This window comes from Oncorhynchus keta, chromosome 8 (genome assembly GCF_023373465.1).
Source record: "Oncorhynchus keta strain PuntledgeMale-10-30-2019 chromosome 8, Oket_V2, whole genome shotgun sequence".
Lineage (NCBI taxonomy): Eukaryota > Metazoa > Chordata > Actinopteri > Salmoniformes > Salmonidae > Oncorhynchus > Oncorhynchus keta.
Window position 1 is genome coordinate 11587196 of NC_068428.1, and position 14321 is coordinate 11601516.

At 41.0% G+C, this 14321-nt stretch overlaps 1 protein-coding gene across 1 annotated transcript in view; it reads left to right on the forward strand.

The window, feature by feature from the left end:
• The window catches only part of LOC118386785 (gastrula zinc finger protein XlCGF17.1-like), a 96209-nt gene that overhangs the window by 37102 nt on the left and 44786 nt on the right, over positions 1 to 14321 (forward strand). The gene's annotated exons all lie outside the window — the stretch shown is intronic.

Below are 14321 nucleotides of genomic sequence, written 5' to 3' on the forward strand. Positions count from 1 at the left end.
GGGCTCCAGCTCGCTGACCATAGCTAGTTGTCTAAATAGCTCATGTTAGCTGGCTGGCTAAGATAACTGCATATAACAAACATTCTTTGATATTTGGTTAGATGGCGTTATGTATTTCCAAAACGTCGGTTTACTTTAATCACTCATGTCATGAGTGCAAACGATTGGTTTAATTTGAAGTTCTACATTTGAAGTTATTTCTATTGTAGTTTACATCATAGGGAATAGGCTGGTCCTCCATATTACTTCACACCTGACTTTGTCATTCTTCTGAATTCTGATTGGTTTTATGTAATGACTCAAAATAGAACAGTGAGGTGTTACTTTGCATTGGGAATAAAACAAATCATATATTCTTTGATATTGTATAAACAATACGAAACATACAAATGACAACACCATAAAAACATTAACTACATCAGTGATTGCAAATGTAAAAAAAAAATAAAAAAAACTGAAATATCACATTGATGTACAGTTTGGACACACCTACTCATTCAAGGGTTTTTCTTTATTTTTACTATTTTATACATTGTAGAAAATTATGAAGAAATCAAAACTATGAAATAACACATGGAATCCTGTCTTAACCAAAAAAGGGTTAAACAAATCAAATATATTTTATATTTTTGAGTCTTCAAAGCAGCCACCCTTTGCCTTGATGACAGCTTTACAAACTATTGGCATTCTCTCAACCAGCATCATAAGGTGGAACCTGGAATGCATTTCAATTAACAGGTGTGCCTTTTGAAAGTTAAAATTCAGGGTCTGAATCAAACCAAATTCCACCTGGCACACTGGCAGGGTCTGTATCAAACCTAATGCCACCTGGCACAAGGCAGGGACTGTATCAAACCAAATGTGAAGGGGAGGGAAGATTGGTCAAGAGGGTAATGATTATTGTTGTTCTACTGCCTGATTGTTATGCAAAAGATTTGTTAAATAACAATAACTGTTATTCACTGCTTTAATTGACAACTTTTCAATCCAAATGGATCTCCGTCAGGTGAAACGGACTGAGTGCTCACATCCCAAAATATACACATTTCACCTCACATGACCATTATGCACATGACCACATGACGCATGGTGGGGGCTAAAACAATCTAGTAATGTGATATCAATGAGATGGGCACATGTAGTAGTTCCAGACAATAATATACTGTATATGTATAAAATGACCAAGTGGAGATCTGCAAGGAAAGACACATCAACGTGACGTATTCATGTTAGAAATGGTCTGATATCAAACTGTTGGTTCAGACCTCTAGGAGACATGGTCCACAAATGGTCTGATATCAAATTATCTATATTATTATAGATTATCAGTATCTCTCCCCCACCCCCCTCCTTGGAGTCTTAACATGTTCGATACCAACGTATCTCAGGGAGCTGATGTTGTGACGAGCCTCCATGAAATGCGCAGCCACAGGCTTTCTCTGGTCAAGGGTCCTGATATTACTGCTGTGATCTGCTATCCTTGTTTCTCTGGTCAATGGTCCTAATATTACTCCTGTGTTCTGCTATCCTTGTTTCTCTGGTCAAGGGTCCTGATATTACTCCTGTGTTCTGATATCCTTGTTTTCAGAGCTCGTTTAGTTTTTCCTAAAAAGCATAGACCACAAATACACTTGATCAGGTGGATCACATTTTTTGTGGAACATGTAATGATGCCCTTAATCTCAATGGTGTGGCCTGTAATATGATGATTTAACTCTGTACATTAGTTGGTAAAGTTACACTGGGTACATGGGCCACATCTATAATTATCATCCGGCACATTGTCTAGGAAGGTACTACGTGGGACTTGTGGAAGATCAGACTTCACCACCATTTGACTGATGTTGGGGGCGTGTCTGAAGACTACCCTCTGGGGTTCTTTAAACGTCTTCTCCAGTTGTGGATCAGTGATCAAGATGTACCAGTGTTTTTAATTATTTGGTCAAACTGTTTACCAAGTGGAGAGTACTGAAGGAAGCATTGAACGTGTTGGTCTGGAGGGTGGTTTGGGGAGTACTGAATGAAGCATTGAACGTGTTGGTCTGGAGGGAGGGGAGGTTTGGGTACTAGAATGGATTGTTAGGGCTGACAAAGACTTTCTTCTCAAACAACCCGTCTACTTGTCTTGTCTGTTTCTTTTACACCTGCTATGTAAAAGAGACAGAAAAATGCCTAATGGTCAATGCAATCTGGGATCCTTGGGACATCCCTACCCTAAACCCTGACCCCTACCTTAACCATTTTAAATGTCAACTTCAATGGGCTCGGGACGTCCCAAGGATGTATCTCTACCTGAAAATACATGATCTAAGTGATTGATAGTTGGTATTCAGCAGTCATAAAGATTAATTTACTTTAATGAACTACTAAAATAGTGATTTTGTCAGACAGCATAGACAGCAGCTCTACACTCTATTGACTGACTGATCCATTCATCCTTCCATCCCTCCTCAGCCTTCCTCTCCTCTGATGACCCAGTGAGGGTGGAGCACAGAGAGCTGTTGAGGGACTGGTTATGAAGAACACTTCTACAGCCAGAGAGGTGAGAGGTCACACATGGTTTAGATGGTAAATATTTATGTTCCCTTAGCAGTTCATCACCTAAGCAAAAGGGAATATGTTCCATCAGCTATGTTTATTTACATTAGTGCAAATTGTCCACCGATATGGGTGTAATTTCTCACCCCTCTTGGCTGTATGAAAGTTAATTTCTCTTCAGGCACACACATTTGTTCTTTGATATTATGAAGGTCATTTGTGTCAATTGTAATTTTCCCCACATCTCTTTACATTGCTTATGCATATTCGGTGGCCAGACTCAAATTCCGAACGCAATGCCCATCCTGGCAGATATTAACCTAATGCAGCTTGGAGTGATCAGATGACAGAAGTCACATTTTTGCTTATCCCAGTCTGCTGTTCCCACATGCTTCAAGAGGGCCACCATTGTTCCTGTTCCCAAGAAATCTAAGGTAACTGAGCTAAATGACTACCGCCCCGTAGCACTCACTTCCGTCATCACGAAGTGCTTTGAGAGACTAGTCAAGGACTATATCACCTCCACCCTACCTGACACCCTAGACCCACTCCAATTTGCTTACCGCCCAAATAGGTCCACATACGATGCAATCTCAACCACACTGCACACTGCCATAACCCATCTGGACAAGAGGAATACCTATGTGAGAATGCTGTTCATCGACTACAACTCAGAATTTAACATCATAGTACCCTCCAAACTTGTCATCAAGCTGGGACCCTGGGTCTCGACCCCGCCCTGTGTAACTGGGTACTGGACTTTCTGACGGGTCGCCCCCAGATGGTGACTAGTCGGAACTAGAAGCACAAGCATTTCGCTACACTCGCATGTGTATGTGACGAATAAATTTGATTTGATATTAAGGTGCCAGGTGTAACTGAGGCTGTAGATGCTCCATATCCATTACTTTGTGTTTTATATAATATGACTAAATGTGTTTCTGTGTTGCAGGGGCAGTCAAGAAATGGAACGGCAAGGCCACAGAACATGACATAATCAGAGCTGTGGGAGACCACCTCACATTAGTAGTAACATCGATAATTGTAGGCTAGAAATATGTTATTCAAGTTGTTGAAATCCTAAGCACTGTACCAGACGACTTTTGGTCTCCAATATAGGCCCCTTCTGTGTTTAGTAATATTGCGCCATGAGGGCAATGCACACACAATTTGATTGCAGAAACTCCTCCCTGCTAATGAGGAAACCACTAGTTATCAAATGTATTTATATAGCCCTTCTTTCATCAGCTGATATCTCAAAGTGCTGTACAGAAACCCAGTCTAAAACCCCAAACAGCAAGCAATGCAGGTGTAGAAGCACGGTGGCTAGGAAAAACTCCCTAGAATGGCCAAAACCTAGGAAAAAACCTGGGGTGGGGGGTGGCCAGTCCTCTTCTGGCTGTGCTGGGTGGAGATTATAACAGAACATGGCCAAGATGTTCAAATGTTCATAAATGACCAGCATGGTCAAATAATAGTAATCACAGTAGTTGTCGAGGGTGCAACAAGTCAGCACCTCAGGAGTAAATGTCAGTTGGCTTTTCATAGCCGATCATTAAGAGTATCTCTACCACTCCTGAGTTGAAAACAGCAGGTTTGGGACAGGTAGCACGCCCGGTGAACATGTCAGGGTTCCATAGCCGCAGGCAGAACAGTTGAAACTGGAGCAGCAGCATGGCCAGGTGGACTGGGGACAGCAAAGAGTCATCATGCCAGGCAGTCCTGAGGCATGGTCCTAGGGCTAAGGACCTCCGAGAGAGAGAAAGAAAGAGAGAATTAGAGAGAGCATACTTAAATTCACACAGGACACCAGGTATAAGACAGGAGAAGTACTCCAGACATAACAGACTGACCCTAGCCCCCCGACACAAACTATTGCAGCATAAATACTGGAGGCTGAGACAGGAGGGGTCAGGAGACACAGTGGCCCCATCCAATGATACCCCCGGACAGGGCCAAACAGGCAGGATATAACCCCACCCACTTTGCCAAAGCACAGCGCCCACACCACTAGAGGGATATCTTCAACCATCAACTTACCATCCTGAGACAAGGCCGAGTATGGCCCACAAAGATCTCCGCCACGGCACAACGCTAGGGGGGGCGCCAACCCAGACAAGAAGACCACGTCAGTGACGCACCCCTCCTAGGGACGGCATGGAAGAGCACCAGTAAGCCAGTGACTCAGCCTCTGTAATAGGGTTAGAGGCAGAGAATCCCAGTGGAGAGAGGGGAACCAGCCAGGCAGAGACAGCAAGGGCGGTTCGTTGCTCCAGAGCCTTTTCGTTCACCTTCACACTCCTGGGCCAGACTACACTCAATCATATGACCTACTGAAGAGATGAGTCTTCAGTAAAGACTTAAAGGTTGAGACCGAGGCTGTGTCTCTCACATGGGTAGGCAGACCATTCCATATAAATGGAGCTCTATAGGAGAAAGCCCTGCTTCCAGCTGTTTGCTTAGAAATTCTAAGGACAATTAGGAGGCCTGCGTCTTGTGACCGTAGCGTATGTGTAGGTATGTATTGCAGGACCAAATCGGAAAGATAGGTAGGAGCAAGCCCATGTAATGCTTTGTAGGTTAGCAGTAAAACCTTGAAATCAGCCCTTGCCTTAACAGGAAGCCAGTGTAGGGAGGCTAGCACTGGAGTAATATGATACATTTTTGGGGTTCTAGTCAGGATTCCAGCAGCCGTATTTAGCACTAACTGAAGTTTATTTAGTGCTTTATCCGGGTAGCCGGAAAGTAGAGCATTGCAGTACTCTAACCTAGAAGTAATAATAATTTTTCTGCATCATTTTTGGACAGAAAGTTTCTGATTTTTGCAATGTTACGTAGATGGAAAAAAGCTGTCCATGAAACAGTCTTGATATGTTCGTCAAAAGTGAGATCAAGGTCCAGAGTAACGCCAAGGTCCTTCACAGGTTTAGAGGCCATGATTATTTTCATCATTGTGTCAAGAGATATAGTACTAAAACACTTGAGTGTCTCTCTTGATCCTAGATCCTGGCATTGTTGTGCAGACTCAGGACAACAGCTTTGGAGGAATACGCAGATTTATGGAGAGGAAATTTTTTTTAAGTAGGAAATAATATGTCATGTTTTACTCGTGCCTCAGGCAGCATTGTGAATGGTTAGGAAATAATATGTCATGTTTTACTCGTACCTCAGCCAGCATTGTGAATGGTATCTGATGCAGTGACATACAGTGATCCTTTTCTTATTTCCGGTCACAACTTGCAGACTTGTTTACGTTTTGCTGTGCGTTTTGTTGCCAACCTTACTTTGCTACCTGACAACTTTACGGTTTTTACTTTTTAATTACGTTTATATTTTGAGTTTTTCCCTCACTCAACTTTTGTTTCAGTCAACTTTTTCACTCCGGACGCTTTATCCGGACATGGTTCGTCAGGACCTCCAACAGCCGAAGCTAAGTAGTAACATTAACATGATGCCTTCTAATTGCAGTCGCTGTGCTCATAATATACAGGAGAACGATCGCCTTATGACAAGGATAGCTGTGCTGCAAGCCCAGCTTCAGACGCAATCGTTAGGCAAGTGTAATTTCAGTGTCGGAAAGGATGAAACAGCGTCTGCCACCAGTAAGTACAGATAGTAACGTTAGTATAACGCACGGCCCCAGCAGCCGGACAACTTTCTCATAGCTTCTGGGGGGAAATGCTGTAGGAATGCTAAACCGGTGTCGCTCATTCAGCCGACAGAAACTTTCAAAAGGTTTTCCCCCCTCTTACAGCTACCCCCCTACTTTTTCAATTTCCTCCTGAAGACTTACCCAAATCTAACTGCCTGTAGCTCAGGCCCAGAACCAAGGATGTGCATATTCTTGGTTTCATTTGAAAGAAAACACTCTGAAGTTTGTGTAAATGTGAATTGAATGTAGGAGAATATAACACAATAAATCTGGTTTAGATAATACAGTGAAAAAACCATACATTTTTTCTTTTTATTATTGTATCATCATCTTTAAAATGAACAAGACAAAACAAACATTCAGATACAGTGCCTTGAGAAAGTATTCGGCCCCCTTGAACTTTGTGACTTTTTGCCACATTTCATTCTTTAAAATCAACAAGACAAATCATGAAGTGGAACAAACATATTTCAGCAGCCGGACAACTTTCTTGTTGCCACATTTCAGGCTTCTGATATAAAACTGTATTTTTCTCCTGGAAGAAACAGTCAACAAGTGCACAATCATGAAGTGGAATTTTTTATGGACTGGATATTTCAAACCAAATCAAAAAAAAAGGTTTATCTGGTGTCACCTGCTCATTCAGCCGACAGAAATTCCATAGATATGTGCTTTCAAAAAAGGGCAAAAAGTACACTGTGTTTTCCATTAAACCCTCTTGCTGGCCTGACTTCTCTGTCACTGCCTATTTAAACCATGTAAAAACTCTTTCAACCACTGGATTATTAATTCTACATTTTGCATCACAACACTGAGAACACCTTCTCTTTCCGTGACATAGACTAATCCGTTGAAAGCTATATTCCCTTATTGATGTTAATTGTTACATCTTCTTCTCAGTGTAGATGTAGGGGAGGAGACAGGTTAAAGATGGATTTTTAGACAATTGAGACATGGATTGTGTATGTGTGTCATTCAGAGAGTAAATGGGCAAGACCAAAGTTTTAAGTCCCTTTGAACAGAGCATGGTAGTAGGTGCCAGGTGCACCGGTTTGTGTCAAGAACTGCCATGCTGTTGGGTTTTTCAGCTCAACAGTTTTTCCTGAGTATCAATAATAACTCAATAGGAAGGTGTTCTTAATGTTTTGTTCACTCAGTGTAGACCAATCCCTAGCATACACTTTCATTTGTATGTGGAGTGATACTGTAAATACACAAATTATATTAATGTTATCTACAATATATTATAAAAATGCTGCAGCGGCATTTCCTCCTACAATTTTGAGCTGATTTTCTTCACTTTTGTAACGAACGTTGTTGTAAGAATCGGACCAAGGCACAGTGTACGTAGAGTTCCACATGTTTAATCAAATGAAATTCATAAAAACAACAAAGAAGAATAAACGATACGTGACGTTCTGTAGCGTTCACAGGCATCAACACGAAAACAAGATTCCACAACAAACAGGTAGGAAAAGGCTGCCTAAGTGTGATCCCCAATCAGAGACAACGATAGACAGCTGCCTCTGATTGGGAACCATACCAGGCCAACATAGAAATAACAAAACTAGAATGCCCACCCTAGTCACACCCCGACCTAATCAAAATAGAGAATAAAGGATCTCTAAGGTCAGGGCGTGACAACTTTAGCAATATTTTGTATGTTTGCTAATTTTCACATGTATTGTGTTTGGAATGGCACTGTTACTATAGGAGATGATGCTATCATAAAGTATTTGATGTAAGTATGTAGGATAATTACCCATAATGCTCACTGACTGAACATTCAAAATTACCATGGCAATTATTGAAGCATTCACATGCCATCGGAAACTTGGAACCTCAGAGTGAAAATGAATGTTAGTTATTAGTGTAGAGCTTCCTACTGGTTGATTCTGATACTTCCCAAGTGGTAAACTTAAAATCACCATTACATAACGAGTTAGCGAGTCAGAAATGTCAGAATTTCCTAGTTTCGACTTGAAGGGCCTTCTATGATGTAGGGCAGGTCAGTAACCAAATTATTTTACTGTGCCCAGTCGCACAGACTTTTATGGTCACACAAGTTGCCACCGGTGGATTTAAAATGAGTAGACTAACAATTATTTACATGGCCCCAGGTACATTTGCAACCAAATTATTTTTCTGTGAGAAATCAATAATAGTTGCACACATAGTTAACAGTCAGCAATTGACAGTGAGCAATGGGCAAGATAAGCATAGACGGGAAGTTGACAATAGCTTATTATTAGTGTAAATAAATTGTATTTCTATGGTTGCAGTCCTCAAAGATTGAATTGCATTGAATTGAATTGATCAGATGCAATGATTTACCGCCCGTAGGGTGGGGTACCGCTAGTCATCATTATTATAATCACCATCTCAATCATTATCACCATACCGTCATAGACTTATTCTTCTGTATCTGATACTCACCTGACACTACCTTCGACATGGCAGTCTGCAACTCAATACACTGCCCCTTCATGGTGTTCAGCGTCCCCTGCATGTGGTTAATCGAATGCTTGACATCGTTCAGCAGGATCTGAATCTCAAGCCTGCAAGAAATCAGGTGGTTCAACATACTGAGATGACGAGAGGCTTCAGACCATGCCCATTGGATCATCTTTAGGATTCTTTCTCACTTAACTTCTTTGGGGTACCCCCCCCTTCTCAATTTCCATCTGAAGACATACCCTAATCTAACTGCCTGTAGCTCAGGCCCAGAAGCAAGGATATGCATATTCTTGGTATCATTTGAAAGGAAACACTCTGAATGTTGTGGAAATGTGAATTGAATGTAGGATAATATAACACAATAGATCTGGTAGAAGAAAATACAAGGAAATAAACATACATTTTCTGTTTTTTATTGTTGCTGCATCATCTTTCAAATAAAGAAGAACATCCAAACATACAGATAGGATGCTGGGGATGATTTGAATGAAGAACATAAGATGGCAACAATAGTTGAGCAAGGTTTTAGATAACTTCAAAAATGAGCAAGCTACATGACATTGAGCATGAAGTCACCCAGGTGTCCCACACAAATGTACCTAAATGTACCCAAGTGGCTGAATTGGTGCAGTGATACATTTTGAAGGAAATAACTATATACAAAATACATACATGCTATTCTAACACCCCCCCATAAAATATATGTAAAAAATGTTTTTTTAAATAATAATAATAATAATAATTAAACAAATAACAAGGGTAACTATTTACACATGTTCTATATACAATATTGTGAAGACCCTCAGTCTTCTACACAATATTGTGCTGCTGGTGCCATGGCCCACAGCAGTCTTTTTCTGCTGTAAAGCAGAGGCTTACTGAACAGGTGTGCAGGTGATGGAGAATTTCCTGTGACAAAGGGCATAACGACGTCTCCCTACTGTGCCCTTTTTGCCCTGAGGCACATTTATGCCTGCAGAGATGAATCTGGGCAGGTGAACACCACTGGTTGGAGCAGAAGGGACAGAGGTAGAGGGGACAGAAGGTGCTACAGTGGACTTGCTGTAGCTAGCAAGCTCCTGGATGAGCAGCTCCCTGAAGGCTAGCTGTGAGATGGGGGGCTGTCCACAGCTCTTGGCCATTTCCTTCTGGAGAATGAAGGCATTCACCACAGCAATGTCAATGAAATGATAGAAACATGTCTTGTACCATTTCATGGTCTTGTGGACAACATTGTAGTATCCTATCAGTGCATCTGACAGGTCCACACCTCCCATGCCCTTGTTGTAGTCCTTCACAGCAGCTGGAATGGGGACATATTCTGTGGATAGTTGTGCACATGACCACCTCTCTGGTATCCATCCACTTTACAAAGAGCAGGCCATCTTCATGAATCCATCGCATCTGCTAAATGACTTAAATGTAAATGTAAATGAACCCCGCTCAGCCCGCTTAGGCATGTCGTTCACCTTTGTTTTTGGAAAGCCCACTCTGTTGATCCGAATGGTGCCACAAGCCCACACATCCCGCTTCCTCACCTCTGTAAACAGGGTCGGGCTTGTGTAGATGTTGTCCACAAACCGTTTGTAGCCCTTCCCCAGCAGTTGAAAATCCAATAACTCCATAACGGAATCATGACTCAGTCCATTACCGGTAGCAAAACTGTTTTCCCCCTCATAAACAAAAGAATTGCAAGTGTAGGCACACACAGAATCAGCCAAAACAAGCAGTTTGTAACCCCATTTGGTTGGTTTGTTACGTATGTATTGTTTGAGGCTCACATCCTCTCATCGATGGACAGGTTCTGGGCAGGCTGAAAATAGGTATTGCAGGCCTCAACAATGTTGGGGTAGAGAGGTTTGATTTTTGCAGAGCCTATCAAACCTTGGTGTGCCTCTCTTCTTGACATTCTCCCCATCAACGTCTGGGTCACTGATGTGAAGTGCCCATGAGATAGTCAGAAACCTTTTACAAGACATGACAGTCATGGAGAAAGGCAGTTGATAGAGAGCTGACGTTTTCCAGTATTCCCTTAGAGTTTTCAACTTCAGCAGCCCCATGTAAATGACCATTGAAAGGTAGCAGAAAAGGACTGACATGGAAATGGTCTTCCATGTCTCTTTTTTTCCTGCCTGCTTCTTAGCCCCGTACTTATTGGTGTTCGACTACAGGGAGTAAACAACTGATGAGGTGAAAAACAGTTGAAAAAGTTGAAGGGGGCTGTACTTTGCAGTCATGTCTAGTGGAGGTCCTGGCTGCCTTTTGAGTCTAAAAACTGGTGGATTTGGTTCCACATCATCTTCTAACACAGAGTGCCAATGACCCTCTGGCCCTCTGTCTGCAGGTTTCTTTCTTCCCCACCTCCTCTTCTCTGTCACTGACTTCACATCTCTAGATGGCCAGGTAGGTGTGGAGCTGGAGACAGCAGGGGTCCAGCTGGATGAACCAGCTTCAGAGGGAGATGGACACCTAGACATTGGCGGCTCATAATCAGAATCACTGCCACTGTGAAAGATTTTTAAAAATCAGTAACAATACTTTCACGTATGAGCCCTGTATCAAAATGTAAAATAAACTATATATATATATATATGAGTACAGGGAACATAATCACTACGGTGAAGTGCTGTTCCATTCCATGTTTATGAAAAATAAATGTAAAAAATATTACACACACACACACAGTATAGCCAATGTGTACTTTACACATTTCATTACTGATGATATTTTTACATGTTGCAAATAAAATAAGAAAATCTGAAAAAATATCTCAAATGAATAATATTTGATATTATTAATTTCAAACAACGACATTAGCATTAGAACTTACCAGTCCAGCATGGCATCCTCGCCATGCAGAAACATGTCTTCCGCCTGGGCATCAAAACTAGCTTCGCTGAAAGATTCATCTTCCTGAAGCAACTCGGTCTCGGTTCTCTATCAATTTCCTCTATAATTTGGGTTAAATCTGTATTCCTAGACTTTGTTTTAGCTTTCCCTGATTTATTCGCCATAATTTAAATATGTAAACTTGCTGTAAATGCTATTGACTATGTACTGCTATGCGTAACACTCGTGGCTCCGTCAAGTAGGATTTGTAATGGCGGATGAACCTCTTTTAGTCAGAGTTTACGACAAAGGCTAATCTTCGAATGTATAAGCATTACATATTGCCGTGTACCTCAGCTCATTCGCTATCTTCCAAGCTAGATTTTAAGATGATCAGTGGTCATTGGGCCAAAATACAGTCAATCAACGATAAACCAGTCCTACCATTGGTGCGCAATGAGGTCATTGATTGGTGTCTTCAAATCGGTTTGTTTCGGTCAATACGTCCCGGGAAAAGAAACATCAAGTATGGTTGTGTTAGTAACAACCAGAGGATTGCAATGAAACCAACCATGACTGGATAAATGTTTGTTTAGTGTGTGTAATTACCACGAACGCTTCGTCACGAAGCAAGCGGTTTACAAATGTTTTGTGTTAGGCTATAAAAATGTATATTATCAAACAAAACGAACATTCACTGTGTAGTTAGGACACTTGGCATTGCCAAGATCTTATTTATTTTATTGTTATTTCTGACTTTAGTGACGCTAATGCTTGTTTGGAAATGCTAGTGATACTTGTGTGTGTGTGTGGGGAGCTGTCCTCAGAAAATTGCATGGTTTGCTTTCACAGTAAAGCCTTTTTGAAATCTGACACAGCGGCTGGATTAATAAGACGTTCATTTTTTAATGACGTAAAGTACATGTATTTACAAGAATGTTTACTATAACAAATGGTGTATTTAGAATCTTTGCGCTCTGCAGTTTCACCGGATGTTGGCCTGGTGGGACGTTAGCGTCTCACCTACCCTAGAGAGGCTAAACTAGATGATAGGAACACTCTGGACAATTTTCAGCAAGTTGCAAGCAGGAAATATAGAAATAAACACTTTTCCATGAACAAGGTCTAAATCATGTTTGATTCATTCTGTAAGTAAAACATTTTGCAGTACTGTTTAATCTAGATGAAAGGAACACTGTGAACAATTTTCAGCAAGTTGCAATCATGAAATACAGAAATAAACACTTTTCCATAAACAAGGTCAAAATCATGTTTGATGCACTCTGTAGGTAATGTTTTTGCAGTACTGTTTAAACCAGATGATAGGAACACTGTGGACAATTTTTAGCAAGCTGTAAAAATGAAATACAGAAATAAACACTTTTCCATAAACAAGGTCTAAATCATGTATGATGCACTCTGGATGTATTTTTTTTTTTGCAGAACTGTTTAAACTAGATGAAAGGAACATGGTGGACAATTTTCAGCAATTTGCAACCATGAAATACAGAATTAAACACGTTGCAACATTGAAATATAGAAATAAACACTTCCATAAATAAGGTATTTCTGTTTTTTATATTTAATAAATGTGACATTTTTTCTCAAAACCTATTTTCTCTTTGTCATTATGGGGTATTGTGTGTAGATTGATGAGGATTTCTATTTATTTAATCCATTATAGAATAAGGCTGTAACATAACAAAATGTGGAAAGACTTAAGTGGCAAAATAAGGGGTTAAAGACATGTATCTCGCAGATATTTGACAGACACTTCAGAACAAACTTCCGTTAGGTGTTTGGGGGGACTGTTGTTCCATGTTGTGAATGTTATGCAATGTGTTAGTATGGGTTATAGCAGTATGGCCAAATAATGTTTTAAATAAAATAACTTTGGAATATTTCTTTATTGATACTTCCATGTGTCTTACAGTTGAAAATTATCCTTGGTATAACCTTCTTAAAACAGTTCCATATAGCTTAGAAGAACCTCCCCCTCAGACAGGGCTTAGACTGTAAAACCATCTTTTGATCTTATGATCGGTGGGACAAGGACATCCAACCCGGCCAAACCCTCCCCTATCCTGGACGATGCTGGGCAAATTGTATGCCGCCTCATGAGTCTCCCGGTTGCGGCCTGCTGCGATACAGTCCGGGATCAAACCCACTACCTATTATGCTTGCTAGCGCCACTCGGGAGACTGTTGATAGCTAGCACTACCTATTATGCTTGCTAGCACCTCTCGAAAGGCTGTTGATACCTATACTACCTATTATGCTTGCTAGCACCACATGAGAAGCTGTTGATACCTAGCACTACCTATTATGCTTGCTAGCACCACATGAGAGGCTGTTGATATCTAGCACTACCTATTATAATTGCTAGCACCACTCGGGAGGCTGTTGATACCTACTAACACTACCTATTATGGTGGGTGGGTGGGCGGGTGGGTGGGTCGGTCGGCCATTCTACTGCCAATGTTAGTCTCTGGAGATTGCATGGCTGTGTGCTCGATTTTATACACCTGTCAGCAATGGGTGTGGCTGATATAGCCGAATGTAAACTTAAGCTAACAACAAAATGTATTGGTTCTGCAATGTTGAAAATCCTATAAGGTATGGAGACCATCAATTTCAACTTATTTTAGAAGAAATAGGTCATTATTTAAGAAAAGTGAAACGGTGCCAATATGTTTATCTGCAACTGTATCCAATCAAATTAATTTAGCAATATCCAAATCATATATCAAATCCAATTCAAGCGGCAGTTTGGTACTCGGTCGAAAGCCTTGGCCAGGTCGATGAAGACGGCTGCACAGTACTGTCTTTTATCGATGACGGTTAT